Source organism: Malurus melanocephalus, unplaced genomic scaffold (genome assembly GCF_030028575.1).
Source record: "Malurus melanocephalus ecotype Western Australia unplaced genomic scaffold, MMel_1.1 scaffold_4, whole genome shotgun sequence".
Classification (NCBI taxonomy): domain Eukaryota; kingdom Metazoa; phylum Chordata; class Aves; order Passeriformes; family Maluridae; genus Malurus; species Malurus melanocephalus.
The window spans coordinates 4,013,322-4,027,211 of NW_026623236.1; positions in this window are offsets into that span (position 1 = coordinate 4,013,322).

Consider the following 13,890-nt stretch of genomic DNA (forward strand, 5'->3'; position numbering starts at 1 on the left):
GAGCACCTGCCTTCTTGCCATGAGTCAGAGCCATTTAGCACCCAGCAAAATAAGGAACTCTTCAGTCTTTAGATTTAAAAACCCAAGCCCTAACTCTTACTTTCAAATTCATTCTACCCCGGGGATCCATTGCAAATAGTAAACCCATCGAAATACTGCTCATGAGAGGCATCCACTTTCATTTGGACTCTGAAATGTCATGCAGCCAAAACCTTAAATTATTAGATCCCAAATGCTAGCCTTAGTTCTCACCTTGATTTTAGCTAGAGAACCCCCTTCTTCTGAAAGTGGGTTTGAAGTACTCTACAAAAGGGCCTTTGTATTCCTCAAAAACTCTTAAAAGTCATTCAAAACACAAGGAAAAAGTTCTTATTACTCTTTAGACTCCCTTGGCTAACCCTAACCTTCTTCTTCTCTCTAGCAAACAAACCTATCCAGATGGTGAAAGGGAGGTAATTTATTGGCCATGACCAGCTCTAACCTTGTCCTCAGTGGTGGCAATCATACAACATCCCATGTTACAACGAGATCTTCTCTCTCAGGAGAYCAAAATCCTGTCTGTCATCTTCCTTTTCATTCTAGCCAGGAGAGCCATCTGAATAATTAAAGAAAGCATCAAGATTTACCACAACTCTTTGCCAATAGATGACCATTTCAATTTCAGTCTCTGTGGGTTCCAGAGCAGAAAAATGACTTTTTCAGGCTTTAGAGTCCCCAGCTCCTAAAACTCARGAGCAGAAGGAACCAGGCTGACCTCATTTTCTCTTGTTGGCAGCAGGCATGTCACACACAATAATTGAAGATCTGTTAGTTTTCACTTTTATCTCTGGACAAATGAACTCTATAAAGTTATTTTTAAAATATTTTAAAGCCACATATCATTGACAAGTACATACTGGATCATGGTGCCTACCCACTGGGCATTGCATGCATGTTGTACTTGCCTAATACAGAGAGCTAATATATGAGGTATATATAAGTAAGTTGGAAAAATTCTTGWTGAAAGAATTGTTCTGACATCTGCCTTTGCAGAGACTTTCTTGCAGCGATGATTGGAATAGATAAGGCTGCTTAGGCTTTGCTATATTGATCTTCACTCAGTAATAGCCAAATCTGTTATTTCCCAAGATCTTCAGTCTTTATTCCAGTGTCTCTGATCACTCCTCTTAGGTAACAATCTGTGTGAGAGAACATGAAAAAGGCAGATTGAAAATCTGAATGTTAATGAGGAAGTTAATGCAGAGGTAGCAAAAAAGACTCCTCAAATACAGCCCAGCAATTACCAGCAAGCAACTTTACTTCTTCTAATATATATTTTGCCTTCCACACAGTACTGTTGAGGGTAAATTGATTGATGTTTAAAGTGCTTTCCATTCCTTTGATGGAAGTTGCTATGGAAACAGAAAGCATACTTATTAGATATTTGCCATCACTTTTTGTTAAATCTAACTCTTCTAGGTTCTCTTTATCTCGGAGTCTTGCTGCACTTTTCAGCATCTGATGCCATTGGCAGACCCACAACAGGAGGTCTCCTGTGCTGCTCTGTGTACTCACATTCCATTCTATATATTTTAGCTGGATTTCTTAATGGCAGAGCTGTAAACCCAGAGCCGCTTTCAATATTGGAGAAACCTCTGCCAGTCATGCGAGGGATTTTCATGATAATGCATCAAGCAGTTGAGAAGATGAAAAGACACTCAATCAATTGTTATTTTAAATATTTATGATGTCTACTGCAGTATGTATAATAATATGCAAATTTAGTTAAACTATTAGCCTTTTGTAACAGCTGCCATCGGATGTGCCGTGTCAAGGCCTTTGGGGCACTGCAGCCGTGTGCATACAAATATACACATTATACCCTTTTAGCCCTTCAGGACTTTGCTGCTGCTACTACCTCAGGACTGCCTTTCCAGAACTGTGACAGCTGTAGTTGACAGAAGAGATGAACGAATGTGTTTTTCTCTCTGTTGGATTCTAYTTACATTTCGGCACTTTCCTCGTTACAACTTTGGTTACAAGTTTTGAATTTTTGCTGATTCTTTTCTGTATTTGAGAGAAGAAATCATGATTTAGTCATACAGAAAGGTGAAAGGGTTTGTTTATGTTGGTTTTTTAATACTATTTGTRTGTCTTCAAGGGAGAAATTTTTCTATAATGCCACCAAGAAAAATGGAAAAGTAGGATTAAAAAAAAAATCTGGCTTTTTAATAGGTTCTAACTTACACCTCTGAGGCACAAACACGAATAGTTTCTCAGCATACCTAATGCACATGCATGGAGAATAGCCCTACAGGAACACATGAAAAAAGAAGTGAAACTTCACTGGGAAAATACTTGTCAAGAAAAAAAAGTGCCTACATTGAGCAGGTACACCTATTGTTCTGGTAGGGATAGGTGATGGCTTTAACCTTAATATTAAAACGTGCAGGTGCAGCTGATTAGAAGTCAGAGCTTTCTGGGGAGGTGTGGATGGCTCTGGAGCAAAGACAAATAGGAGGTTCCTTTTCTCAGGCAGGGAACCTTTCTTCTTAGCTGTCATTCCCTTTCATGTGAGTCCTTAAGAAAATATTAGAGGATGAGTGAAGGTTGTGTTTTGGTATCGCTTCCTAAATCCATCCTATGATGAATCAAGAGSCCCCTTCACTTTCTTGCCCATCTGTCAAAAATCTTACAGTATAACAGGGKAAATACAAGAGTTTTACTGTCTCTGCTGCTGAGACTGGCAGTTTCTTAACAGTAAAAGCAGAAAGAAATAAACCTGCTCACAATGAGGGGAGATGTAATAAAAAGTGACCTTCATCTATATTTCATTTTTTTTAAAGCTTCAAGAGAAAAATAAAAAGCTTGCAGCTGGGTTGTCACAAACAGCCTGCAGAAGTGCTGAAAGAAACTTGCTTTCAGGGTGTATTTCTACTTCCATGTTTCTAAAGGCTTTTATATTTTAAAAGGCATCCTACTCTCTTATGCAATTGCACAGAGACTGCGAGAGCTGGACTACACTTTTCCATCCCAACAAAACAAAATGTAAATCAGGATGCCTAATGTTTCTAAGGCCTGAACAGTAATGGTGAAATAATTTCCAAAGCAGAAAAGGARCTATGCTGTAATTTTTTGCCATAAATATTGTAATATTAAGAGAGTAATTTTGGAAGGAGAAATGCCATTAACAGAAAGAAAAAATTCAATTCTTGTTAAAATTCAATACTCTTTCCATTAAACTGTGAAATATGTAAGTGCATTGTGTGTTCTGCAGGACTGATCGTGAGTGGTAGCCAAGGGTCATCAGGGCAGCTCAGGTGAAAGGAAGCAGTGGACAAGAGGGGGCTGTGGAAAGGTTACACAAAATTGACTCAGTGCTTGTTTTGCCCTGTGTTGAGCACCTATGAGATAATCCCTCTCCATATGTCTGAAAGATCTCCCTTTTTCCTTTACAGTGAAAGAGAGAATAAAAGGGCTGAAGAAAAAGTTATACTCAGTAGTTACACTTGGCAGCCTCACTAATTCAGTCTTCATCTCAGTTCCTGCTGTTCTTTTCATTGTATTTTTTGGGTGAGTGAGTGGGTGGAGAGATCATTCCTCCTTCAACCCTTTTTACACACAGTTATATTTCCTCTTTTGTAACACCTCTGGTGAAGAAAAGAGCAGTGGCTTTTGTTCTTCTATTCTCTCATGATCTTTGCTTGGGTCCCATCAACATGCTTGAAATAGAAATGCACCRTTCTTTCTTACTGCATCCTCCACTCAACCCAAAATTTGGAGATGGAGACCTGCATTGTCCCATTCTTCTTGCTGGGGTCGGGATTCTCCTGCAGCCTTGTTAAAATTTGATGTCTGCCTCGCTGCTGCTCTGGTTATTTCTGGCTTATTTTTAGTAGGCGTTTATTGAATAAAGGATAACAGCTGGGTGCTGTGCAGAGTGGAGACATCTCAAGTGGTTCTTGTTTTGCTTTGAGAGAAGAGACATTTTACACAGAGCAGAACCATGGCCTACACGAGACTTATGTATGGGAAGGRACTATTTAAAACAAAATAAATCCTAAATTTCAGACTAAGTGGTTTTAAGGGATATACATACCAGTAAATTTGTAAATTTTGAGTTTGTTGTTGGTAAAACAAAAGATTGAAAAATCAAAAAAAAATCTCCTTTTTTTCTGACATCAACAAGAAAACAAAAAGTCTTCACAGCAAATGCTGTTAACAGGGAGGCAAGATATTTTAACAACCAGTAACAAATCCAATGTGCTGAAATCTCCATTTCAGTACCAATGGATCATTAAAACTCACCCAGATTTATTTCACCAGTCTCTTTTCAGCATCAGAATATGCTGACAAAAGTTTGGAAATTTAAGCATTGGCAGCTTTTTCAGATATAGGTAATTCATAAAAGATGATGGGAAGGTATATGACATTTATATGCAGACGGTCAGTACGCCACAGCATTGTACCACTGATTTTCAATGTCACTTGAATTTCTCCATCATTTTTCTCGAACTCCTTTGAAGTTTTGAGCTCTAGAGCATAATATGTCAAGCAAACGGCCATAATTGCTTCTTTTGTGAAGTTGTTGAAGTCTAATAAACAACTTTGTTGAAGGTGTATCTGCACACCAATAAAATATGTGAGCTAGCAATATAAAAAGTGAATGTGTGGAGGAACAACATAAAAGTTGAGATAAATTAAGTAAGTATTAATAAAAAAAATGTATTTTTTATTCTTTTCATGAGCCATGATGGTAAGTYTTTTAACTGAGATAAGGTCTTTCAGGTGCAACGAAGAAATTTGAAGAGTCTAATGACAGTAGAGGAGATACTGGAGTAAAGTGCTAGGTGAAGCTCTGCAGCTGACAATACCTACATGTGTGTGTGCCTTTATTTGCCTTAATCCCTCCCAGTAGTACTGGCAAAATCCTTCAGTGAGCAACGCCAAGCAGCTCAATTAGTAATTTATGCAACTGCACTATAGCAAAAATTTAACAGTGACAAAGTTTAAGACCAAAATTTGAGTAACTGACAAAATATTTTGGACTAGAAAACTCCTTGSTTGATGGAACWCACTAAACAAACAAACCCACACTAMAAAGTGCTATAGCTGTGTTGAACTTCAGAGGAAGATACTTATGCCAGGAATTTGTCTTTGTAAATAGGCAATAAATACAAACTACTTGTCAGAGTTCAATGGAGTCACGAGAATGCTTTTCACTGCAGTAGCATTTCCCTCAAAAGAAGGTATTGTTTTTTGCTACACCTCATACATTATTGGTCATCTGGTAAATGGGAATAGTGTTATGTTTGGTTCTGTTTTTGTTGAAATAGGGCCAGCACTTTGGGCCAGCACAGCAATTAAGGATTTCAGTAGCTGTACATACTGGATAGGTTTAGGATTGTTATTGACATTTGACCTGAGAGAGTACAATGAGTGAAAACCTTTTGCTTTCACTTTTGCCATTTTGGCAAAAAAGACTGTGGATTTACTATGTTTCTTTATTTTTTGTGAAGTACGCCCTTAAACAATGRTGAAAGGAGTGGAGGGTTAGTCTAAATAATTTAGAACTTCATTCAAATGCAGAACTTCATTCAAATTTTTCTATATGTACCAAAGAAGATCTCATCTTAAAATGAGCAGTTTTCAGTCTCCATTTAAACACCTGCATTGTTTCAGAAAGACACTCGCTTCACTTCCATCTTCCCCAACAGTTGCTTCTTCATGTTGTCTACAGAAGGTGATTGAGGTATTTTATCTTCCAAATAGTATGTGCAGGATTTGGAAATGTATAAAATCATGGTCCTTCCATCTCTGCTTGGGTAAGAAATATCTTTGTGCCACCCCTAACTGAAGGCTGTGTTTATCAAGTTTACAAAAGCTCTAGATCAGACAAATGACTAACACAGACAGTTTTTAAATCTAACACACATTTCCTCAAAGTTTGTTCCTTTCTGTAAGGGAAAGATGTAACAGAGTTTGTTCTGGGCACACACTTTGATGCAACCAGCCTGTCTTAAATGTAATCAAGAAACTATTGTGAGTAAATAATTGTGAGTAAGTAGTGCTCTATCTATTTCTGAATATTAAAAGTTTGGTAAGGACAGAGGGAATAGTTTTCCAGAGACCTTCTTCAATATTATTCACCAGGCAAAATTGCATCCTTAGCACTTGTCTAAGGCAGGTGCACTGGGGCACCACTCCATCTGACCATGATTACAGGTATGGTGTGCCCTTCCAAGGACACACAAGCCATGCTGTCATATTCAGARAATCAAGCAGAACTTCATCTCATGCAGTATTTTCTTTTGTTTTTCTGAAACTTTTCCTCCAAAACATCACCTGTGAGATATATAGCTATGTTTTCACAGTATATCTTCTCTTTCTGTTTTGTGCTCTACTGAGGTCTTAGATAAATCTTTCGTAATTTCACAGAGAAAAATAAATAACTGAAAAACTTCTGCTCATTATATCACAGCAAATTCAGGTTTTACTTGGATGAAAAACATGTTTTCCAACTCCACTATTGTATTCCTCATTTTTTTCTTTGAAGGTATATAATGTTGAAAAAAACAGTGCCCAATCTATCAGTGTGGTGTACAGGCAGTAGCTAGACAAATAAAAGTAGCTCTTTTTGAACATATACTCAGTATCACTTGCTTTGCTTCTACAAAAAGTAAGAAAAGGTGTGGGTTTCTTTTCTTTCTTCTTTTTTGTTCCCCCTTTAATTTGCTTAATGTGTTTTGAGGGAATTAAAAATAGATCATTGTGAAGGGAACTTGGTGTAACAATGTAAGTCCTGATTTTTGCAATGAGCTCTGATGAGACTGTACCAGCCAGTAACAGACTACTAATAACCCTMGGGTGTGGGCCATTCTTAGTTATTGAAGAACAATATCTATAATCAAGGGGGGAAAAAAATCTATTTTAACTGATTCCTAACAAGATGTTGTGGCAAACTTAGGTGCTCAGAGGTATATTTTATGACTACTGGCTGAAATTTAGGTTTTCGAAGACAAGCAAGAAATTCTTCCTGCTGCTGACCAGTGAGGATGGTCCAACTTGTGAGAGTCATGTGGAAGGACAAATGTTGAATGTCCTTCACCATGTAGCATCATTAAAACAGGATTAAAACATGGCAGTTCTATTAAGAAACATTAAACCACTGTGTAATATGTGGGTTATACTCTRCTACACCAGCACATTACTGTGGCAGATGTCCCTGGCTTTATAACATCTCAGACACTACYTTGTGCTGACAGCTCCTTAAACTGCCTCAATCAAGTTGCATTTAATTTCTTACTCTAGATTTWGTAGACAAAGCTAAAATGTCCTTGGAGAAGAAACTAATCAGGCAGGTAAAAAACTTATTACAGTTTACATGAAAGCTTTGATTTATTCACTTTGCCAAAATCAGATTTTCTTCAGTTTTGTTGTTGCTGTTAATAAAACAAAAGGAATAACTGAGCAAAACCAGCAAGTCGTGTACCTGTCAGTCYGTATCCCCACACGCATTATCCTGTAGTTTGTTTTCCTGTTCCTGTTTGACTTCAGAAGCACTCAATAAAATACAACTTGTTCTTCATTTTTCCTCCAGATGAAATAGAACAAATTAAAAAATGAACAAAGAAGTCCTGCAGACTTGACAGCTGCTATTGGCTTTTGTTAGTTAAATTTTGTGTATTTATTAACACCTGCCTGTTTAAGAGACCAAATGTAATTTTACTCTGTGAATTTCAGTGCTGTGGTTTCTAATCTAATATACTCAGATCATCTTCATCCATGACCTTTAACAATTAGCCATTTTTATCTACGGATTCTGACTGTATTTTGCATTAAAAAAATACTGTACCACTGCCTCCTTTATTTAATTATTCATAAATTGACCCGGGTACACATATGTGATTAGAAACTTTGATTGAAATCAAGTGTTAGCAAAGAGAACTGTGTTTTGGACAGAAGTAATGAGTCATAGCTCTTGAAGTTTGTCTAAAGGTATTTTTAATTGCAAATTAATTAGCAAAACTTTGCAGACAAGAACTGCAAAACACATGGAGAAGAACAAAACCCCCATATTCTATTGCATTTTTGACAATATGTAAAGATTCATCTGGTAAAAAATAATCTTATCTGGCATTATGAAAAATTTCTACTTTTTACTTATTCTAATTTTCATTTTTGCATTTCTATTTTTTGCGGGTTTATTTTAATTGAAATTATATAACTGTGAGCACAATTCTTTCAGAAGTTTTTTTCTTGTTTTAGACTATTAGGGATTTTAGATGTGGGTGTAAATTTTATATTTTTGACAGGTTCTTCACTATCAAAACATTAGAAATAATGAGGCAGATGGAACATAGATGTGTCCCCAGCATCTCTGCACATCAGTGTTCACACAGTAGTGTTGTAACAGAGCCATTTCATTTAACCCTGCTTAGTTTCAACAGCTAATATTTGGGAACATTTGAAATAAACAGAAAGAGATCTAAATGTGCAGTAATCTGTACTGTATTTGCAACGCATTCAGGTCTGTAGGGTCTGTTTGGGTTAGCATAAAATTTCTGTTTATTCCTAGATTTGGAATGTTTACACCCCATATCTTTCAAATAAAAAGTGCTTCAATTGATGAAGAAAATCCTTAAAACAAATTTTCCTTATGCAGAGGAATGGGTGAAGCATATTTTTTGTTGRGAGAAGATGATTTGTAAAAACATTCTGTTGATGGTAGAACCCAAAAATTCCGTGGTGTTAGGCACATGTAGAATCCCTGTTGCTGGAGAATTTCAAAGCTAAGTTGGTGGAAGAGCTGTTCAGATGTGGACTGAGGTTGGTMTAGATGACTTCTGGAGATGCTCTCCAGCCCTGTAACTCAGCAATGCAACTTACCCTAGGAATTTGCCAGCAGTCCAGTAATGCACAGCCACAGTTGAGCCTGACTGCTCAGCTCTCTGCTGTGCTTCCAGCAGTCCATGGACTCTCAAACACCAAAATCCTTTGTCACAGCTACTGTCAAAATGGTGTCTGTCCCACAAAATAACCAATGAGAAGAGAAAACCCATTTCAAATGGTGAATCTATTTCAGTGACAAAAGTAGCAGCGCAGAATTCAGAAGGCGTGGTGGTAATTGATGGATAGAGGCAGCTGCTGGAAGCAACCCACTAAAGTCAGTGTAAAGACAATAGACTGAACACTGTGTTGCCAGGAGTTAGAGCATGATTTGATCGGATGTGTTTTTCCAWTAATTACACCTTGTCTCTACATCTCTCTGGATCACAGGAGCTGTTGGCCAAATTGCCCGTGGCTCGTTTTTTCTGCTGTTTATTAAGCTTAAATTAGTCTCTTGGCTAATACTTGAAACTTGAAATCCAAATTTCTATACTATTGGCTATACTAAACTTGAAATCCAAATTTCTTCTTTATGTCCATCCCTGTCGAGTTAGGATTAGTATGATAACTATGAGTATAGATTAAGAAAAAAAATAAAAGGATATTTTGGGACTGTATAGGCATTTCTCTCAATGTAGTTTACTTAAATAACCATTGGAATAAAGTGCTGCCATAAATAATCTGAAATTCAGGTACCTAGAATCCATGTTGTTTCTTCTGAAAGGAATTCTATGTTTATAGTTTTTCTAATTTTTCCTTTTTTTTAATGGAAAGATATTATTATCAACTTTCTTCCACATWGTCTCAAGGAAGGAGCTTTTTCCCCTGTTTTGTATTGCCCCTTTCCCATTAGGTTTGGCTAAATAAAAGGTATCCCCAAGCATATAAGCATTACCTTTGCCTAGAAGCATACAGTTAGGGATTTGCTCATTAACTCATTTTTTAAAAAATAGAAAAATATTAACTTTTTTTTTTCTTAATTGAAGTCAGAGTAAAAATTTGAGAAGGGGGGCAAATTTTAATGCAAGTCTTTTCTTGCAGCAGTGAAATATCTTTGTTCCCTAGCTTGGGTCAACCAATTCCAGACAAGTGTTTCAGGTACAATAAAAGCCTAATAAAGATGAAAAATGAAGGGTCTCAGCCTTTTGGTTTCAAGCAATATTGACCATGTCACAAATGTSTGATACTCCTTTTTTTTCCCAAGCACAGGAGCAGTGCTGCAGTCATGCTTTCTTTACCTGATGGAAATCTTGGCTGACACATTGCAGGAGCAAGTCACAGTGCTTTGGACAGGGACTAGTTAAAAATGAGTTGGGAGAAAATTAGTCGCTCCTTTTGCACAGAAATGATTAATTCTGCTGTGCCAGTCCTTGAGTCCACTCCCAAATCCTTTCAAATAATTCCTGTGTCCCATGCCACCTAGCTAAGTRGGGGAAAAGCAATATTTAATTAAAGCCAGTATTAAGAGCAAGAAATGAGTCTGCTGTTGTTAATGTTTCCCYAGGGCCCACTAGTAAGTGTTTGTGTGAAGAAAACGAGTAGAAATTAAGCTAATAATAATAAAACTTAGCCTTTGCCTCTCTCTAAAGTGCTGGTAAGTTGGGGAAATCTTCATGCTGCTGCTGTGAGTTACAGAAGCAATAGACAGCACTCGAGAAGGGGATAGTTTTCTCTCCATGCTAACRAAAAACATGTGAAGAGTGCATCTGCACCTCCAGCCCCTGTGTTGCTTTTGCTTCCAGTGAGCTGGACAAAAGGCTGCTGAGAAGGGAATTTACAAGAACTTCTTTCTTCTGCTTTTTATGGCAGCATTCAGCACWAAAAGGATAAATATGTTTAACTGATACGTAAGTTCAAAAGCTGTATTGAAAAATTCAGAAGCCCCCTGCAAACAATGCCTTTTAATTTTTTATCACTAGGAATATTTCCATAAAAAGACTAAAATATTTCTGCTTCTTAAGCATTTATCTAATCCTGCTGTGCTGTCCTYGTCTGATACTGTTTTCAGCTGTTCATTTCAGAGAAATGTTTCCCTTTTTCTTTTTGGAGAAAGGCGGTATCAGGACTGAAGTGAAAGAAGCAGGAACTTTGTACTTTAGGCTGTATGAAGAGGTTTGGGGTGTTGCAGAATGAGTGGAAACAGCTAGTATCAGTTTTAATGAGTTTATTCTGGAAGAACTGTAAGAGCACAGCACAGCCTTGGTGGCTGGCAGCACAGCTTCACAGCTAATGGTGTTGGAGCCATACCAGGAGGTCTCTGATTTTCCCTCAAATTCAAAAAACCTGCATGACACCAGCTGGCACTGGAATCAGCACTGCCATTCCTCGAGGAAGGGAAGCACACTTCTCAGTTGGCTTTGGTGTCTGCTATGCAGGATGTACAGATGAATTAGTATCCACTTCGGTGAAAGTTTCCTTCATTCAACCATTAAACCCGTGTCTTTGGGTTTGTTTTTGGAGCCATGCTAAATACAGACACTGAAGGATGACTTCAGCTGAGGGCAGGCTTTGGGTTGGATAACTTGGGGATTTTTGGGCACTAATGCTTTTGGGAGATAACCAGGTCTGCCCTTCATGTATAGACCAGAGTTTAACTGATGACTATTTAACTTGGGAAGAAACATTATCTTGATAAGACTAGCAGAAGTGCTTTTAAAGGAGGGTGCTTTTTTTCTTGCCGTTTTCTACAGTAGAACACAGTACAGTCTATTTGAAAATGATTTCTGATGAATTCCCAGCATTGCACACCAAAAAAAGATGCTGATGATGCTCTACTRTCACACTGTCCTCATGGTTGCTGCTATCGTGCTTTCCTGTTGGCTCTGTATTTGCTATAAATTGTTCTGAGATGCACCAGGGATGTTTGCTGGATGGTTTGTAGCTGGATGGTTTGTAGCTACCTTCTCCTTTCCTCCCACCTTTTCTGTGAAGTAGAAGTCTATATTTAAAAGCACGTGTAACAAATAAAAAACTTGGGCATCTTGAAGTTATTTGTATTACACAACAAAAAAACTTGGGCATCTTGAAGTCATTTGTATTGCATTTCTGTCTTCCAAATCTTCCAAGTAGATTTAAATATTCAAGTGTTTTAATTCTGTACCTTTGTGTTACTTTTCCATTTTCTTCAGGCTTGTTTTCATATATGATCACTGTGTCTCCCAGCRTGGTGTCTGTGATGTCATTAGGAACATAAGAATTGTAGGACAAAGGATTTAGATGTGTGRGATGAAAGCTGGGCACAAAATCCTTGCAGTAAACATGCCAATTTTGGCACTTTATTGCAGTTCATGGGGATTGTTCACATACTGCAACAAGCAAATCTTTCTTCTCCTTTTGTCTTGATTTTTCTAATTTGGAGTGTATTTCATTGGTATAAAAAAGAGGTTTCTACCTCATACTTCAAGAAGTATCCTGCTGAACTTTAGCTGRCATTGTGTCTGAAACCTGGGTGTGTATAAGGACTGACTTTAAACAAACTGTGACCAGTCCTGAGGGTGACACACCTGGATGGCATCCTGGATGCAGACACCTAAATATAGAGATGGGCTCAGAGACAACATTATGGCTGGGAGAAAAAGAGAAATTAATGTATGGAGGCCTCACATTTTCACATTGGATGACTGCCCTGTAAAATTGGCTCTGCATACAATTTTAGATGGATTTCAGATTGCACTGAGCTACACAGCTGTTCTGCTATGGACAAAAGAGCAAATCAATTTAAGGCTATTCAAGTCTACAGAAGTAATATATGTACCTTCTGTGTTGTATTGTGGATATTATGACTGCTGGTGTATTTTTGCTTTTTAAGAAAATGCAGGCCCCCAGTGGGAAAACAATACAAAAACCTGAAAAACAGGAAATCAAGGTTGGAAGGACAATGTTAAGGCAATGACCAAAATTATACTGGTTGGTCAGAAGATGGCTTTTCAKGCTAGAAACACGATCAGGTTTTGAAGGCTGTGATTTAAAAATTACTCCTGAGAGATTTCCCGGAGGAAAAGTTATACAGAAGGCCAGGTAGGACTTAAATTCTTTTTTAAAATCATTAGAATAAAAATAATTAGATTCCTCTAGTGTTTTGATTTGAGGTGTCAAGGCATATAGACAGTGATTCAAATATAACTATGAATAAATTTCTTTCAGAAGTTTGGCATTCAGAAATGAGTCAAATGGCAAGATACTTTTTATAACTAACTGACTATAAAGCTGTGTGTAGATTTTAACCAGAAACACAGAGGTCAGAGATTCTGTATCTCATTCTGTTCTGCCCACACAGTTACACACCTTGCAGTTTTTCTATTTAATRCTTGCTTTGACCTCTTGCACCACTGCTGATGGTGAGTGGGTTTTTCCTCTTCAGTATTTCATTAGGAAGTTCAGAAATGGATGAAGACTTCTAAACCTTTAGTAGCTGCCTGCGCAGCACCAGAGCATGGAACATGGAGGCAATATTTCCTTTATACTTACTACGAAATGGAGGATGTGACACAGGGTGATGAAGGGGGACATACACCCGCTTGCTGGAGGGTACCCAGTGACAGGTAAGAGCCAGTTTCTTGTGCTCCTAGAGTAAATAACCTGTGCCGTGCAGGGTGGGAWGTACCAGCCTGGCTGGCATGTCACACTGCAGCAGCTGGTCTGCTCCCACTTGTGCTGGCACCAAACTCGTGCTGCTGCAATGAACTCTGGAAGCGCAGAGAGCATCGTGTTTCATCTCAAGTTGTCTAATGTCTCTTCTTCAGAAAAACATTTCAGGTGTCTTGTTATGCCTCAATATGATTATTTTAAGTGGGCTTATGTGGTGACTTCCCCCTGACTCTCCCATTTTCTCTGAACACTCCCATTTTCTCAGAACTGCTGTGCTGCCAAAACTGGTAGAGTTAAAGACTCCACTTAAAAAGGGCTCCACAATAGAAAGCCTAGATTTGTATGTAGGTGGGATCTTTAGGCATATCATAGGCAGGGTTCATTTTTGCTGTAGCCAGGAGAGGGCATGGCCAGGACATGGTTATTCTACACCAT